This window comes from Gossypium arboreum, chromosome 1, assembly GCF_025698485.1.
Source record: "Gossypium arboreum isolate Shixiya-1 chromosome 1, ASM2569848v2, whole genome shotgun sequence".
Classification (NCBI taxonomy): Eukaryota; Viridiplantae; Streptophyta; class Magnoliopsida; order Malvales; family Malvaceae; genus Gossypium; species Gossypium arboreum.
Window position 1 is genome coordinate 17,167,027 of NC_069070.1, and position 3,974 is coordinate 17,171,000.

The following is a 3,974-nucleotide window of genomic DNA, read 5'->3' on the forward strand; positions in this document are numbered from 1 at the left end:
TTTATTTTACATAGTAATGGATAGTCTTATGATTTATTCAAAATAATTCGTCAATTTCGATTTTGGAAATTAAATCCTTTCATTTTTATAATTTATATATTTAAATTTAACAGAAAATCTTATTAAATATAAAGCCTGTACAAGAAAATTATTTACTATTTTTAATAAGTTTAATGTTGTACAAAAATATTTCAAAGTAATTATTATGAAAAGTTATTTTTCAATATTCTTTTGGAATCTCCATACCCATAGATATCAAGTCCGAGCTTCTTTAGGATCAAGGAGAGGACAAAGAATGAGAAATTTAATTAACAAGTTTGACTTTGGTGTTGAGTTCTATTTTAATATTTCAATTTTCTTTTAAGTTTGACTCTAGACCTTGACTTCAATGGTTGTCGGGGTTAGTTTCATATATTGACTAACTTCTTTTCTGTTTTTCTTATATATAACACAAATTTGACTATAAGTTACCTCATGGTGTTTCTTCAATAGAAGAAACTGTTGAAAGCTTGAGGAAACTGATAAAGCCCGAGTTGCAACTAGGCATACAACTGTCAAAAGTCAAATAGAAAACTTGGTGTAGAGAAGAAAAGATAAAAAAATGTTTGGCCTAAAACCCAAATTAATAAATTAAAAATAAAACCCAAACATAAACAAGTCCAAAGATTTTATTAATAGTCCATAACCCAAATTAAAACCCAACAAGCCCCAAAATAAAAAACAAACCCTAACCCAAAAGAAATACAATTTTCAGAAACCCTAGCCCCCTAAACTTCAACCGTCGCACATCAGCAGGCCGCTTCGTGTGCTGCTCCTCCACGCGCGTCTGACACCGCTATCTGCAAATCAAAGCCAACACGCAAGCAAAAGAGGACAATCAATAGAAACAAATAGAAAAAGACAAAAAAAATAGAGGCAAAAAGTTTGTAACTTGGCTATTAAAGTCGAAATATTTTCCTTGTAAGTTTTTTACGCACATCAATAAATCAAAACGTAGAAGAGAAATTTAAAAGGGTTGTTGTTTTGATCTTTTTGTTTCTTTTATTTTCTTGTTTCATTTGTTTTTTTTTTTACTTTTTTACAAATTTATTTTGAGTATAAAAAGCGAAAAAATAAAAAAGGAAAAGGGGAGTAGAAGCTTACCCGAATTTGATTTTGGCGTGGCTCCGACCACCGTCCACGGTGGAGCCAAGGCTTTTCAGCGATGGTGCGATGATGGGTCTCAAAACCCTAACAGAGAAAAGAAGAAAAGAGGGGGGTGTAGATTTTTTTTTAAAAAAATGGGACAGAATAAAATTTTTTAGATTTTTTTTTGCTTTTATAGAATGGCTGAAATGGCATCGTTTAGGGCCTGTTTCAATGGCCCCAAAATGGCTTCGTATAGGTCCTCTAACCCGCACAACCGACCCGTTCCAAAAGGGGGGATCCGCACCTTTTTATTTTATGGGTTATTTGCCCAAATGGTCCCCCCGCTTTTGTGGCGCCATTCAATCAGGCCTATTTTTCGTTATTTTTATTTTTACAGATTTTACCCTTTAATTTTGTTTAGTTTTTAATCGGGTCCCCGACCTACTGATGCTTTGAAAAAGGACACGTGTCCTAGAGATGGGGTTAATTACTTTTTTAGTCCTCGCATGTTTTCGTGCATGTGATTTTTATCCTTTATTTTATTTTATTATTTAAATTGTTTGTTTTATTATTGTTTTTTTACTTTTAATTTCATTTCATTACGATTTAATCCTAATCTGTTGGATTTTAACCTTTAATTTGTTATTTATTTAATATTTTATATATTATTTATTTCAAATTATTTTACTCATTTTAAATTTTTAGATATTATTCATATTAAACTGATTTATTATATATATATATATATTCTATTTTTAATTTTTAATTTTTGGTTTTAAACTCTTTTACATATGTCTATATTGAATTTTTATATATACTGTTTATTTTAAATTTTATTTATTATCTATTTTAATTTTTTTATATAATGTTCATTTTAAACTTTTTTATACATCATTTACTTTAAAATTTTATGTAATATTTATTTTAAATTATTTTTACATATTATTTATTTTAAAATTTTTCCCATATATTATTTATTTTAAATCTTTGTGTATATTATCTATTTTAAAGTTTTATATATATTACGTGGTTTAAATTATTTTATATGTTATTTACTTTAAATTTCTTTTACATTATTATTTTTAAAATTGTTTTATATTTTTCTATATTACGTATTTTAAATTTATTTTTTATATATTATTTAGTTTAAACTTTTATATGTCATTTTAAATTGTTTTATAAATTAGTTATTTTAGATCGTTTTATATATTATTTTATTTTAAATTTTTTGTATATTAATTTTTAATTATTATTTACTTAAAATTGTTTTTGTAATATCTATTTTAAACTCTTTTTTATGTATTATTTGTTTAGAATTGTCTTATTATTTATTTTAAATTATTTATTTCATTTCTTTATTGTTAATGTTAATACTTAAATAATGTATGTGGTGTGATTATTGTCATTGTATATCATATTTTAGTTATTCGTATTTTCATGTCATTGTCATTCACTTGTATAATATTGTATTCAGTATACTATTGTTCTGTTATGATTTAAAAATTTTTACGCTTGGTCGCTAATTATGATGATTTATTAAACATTTGAAAACCAACTTCCGATTTTATTAACAAAGGAGTCGCCACCGATCCTTTTTATAGGTGTGATCGGACACCTAATAAAATTATTTTAAAACAAAAAGAAGGCCAAATTTAGGTCTACGTGAAAGTTCGAGAGAAAATTGGGGTTCGAGAGTCGATTCTGTGAGGAAGGTATTAGCACCCTCACGACGCCCAAAATTGGTATCTCATAAACATGTATTGACTTGATTTTCAAAATACGAGTTCAATATAATATTTAATCGTGATCCGATTGAAAAATAGGAATTTTAGTTTTCGATTTTTTTTTTAGAAAGGGTGTCCTGTTTCACAAGCCGATTTAATTTCACCCAACATAGCGATGAAATCGATAGCTTAATATTAAATCGGTACATTGCCTTATTTTTGAAATTAATTAAAACATGAGAAAAATATTCCTAAAGTGAGAAATTAAAATAGATAAAGAACGCAAAAAAAATGATATCATTAATGAAAAATATTAACATGGAATACTAGAATATTAAAATAACAATAATAATGATATTTACAAAATAGAAACAAGTCATGTACTAATAATAAAATAGGAAAAATGATATATTTGGTAATAATAATATAAAATAATAATATGTACATAAAAATACATATATATGTATATATATATAATAAAAGTATGTAATAATAATAATAATAATATCTACAATAAAAGAAAATATTGGGAAACGTACATAAAAATTTATACATAAAAATTTACAACAATAATATAAAATAATGATATGTGCAAAAATATATATATATATATATATATACATATGTATATAAAATATACACTAATATAATAATAGTTATAATAATACTAGCAATAGTAATAATTTGTAATAATAATATATACACAATATGGAATTTAAAATATACATATATATATATGTATATAATAGTATTTAAGAATATATACATAAGAAATATATAACTAATGGCATATATACATAATATATATATATAATACACATAATATATATATATATATATATACATATTAGAAATGATAAAAATATTAACACACTACATAAGTGAATAAAATATAATAATAATACTAAAATAATTGATTTAAATAGTAAAATAACTAAAAGGATTAAGTTGAGCTAAAACAAAATATTTGGGGCAAAATTGAAATAAAAATAAAAGGAAAGGACTATATTAAACACACGCGAAACATCGGGGACCAAAACAGCAAATATTCCTTCCCATAAAATGCAGCACATCATTGTGGACTAAATTGAAAATCGCGACAAATTCGGGCCAAATTAAAAA

General features: G+C 24.6%; 1 long non-coding RNA gene across 1 annotated transcript; it reads right to left on the bottom strand.

Moving 5' to 3' along the window:
• Nucleotides 1-650: 650 nt before the first annotated feature.
• Nucleotides 651-1,286, bottom strand: LOC108482822 (uncharacterized). The gene is made up of 2 exons (XR_001870957.2): nt 1,144-1,286; nt 651-839 (listed from the first exon to the last, which is right to left on the bottom strand). It is a non-coding gene; the product is annotated as an uncharacterized LOC108482822 (long non-coding RNA).
• Between the last annotated feature and the right edge of the window lie 2,688 nt (nt 1,287-3,974).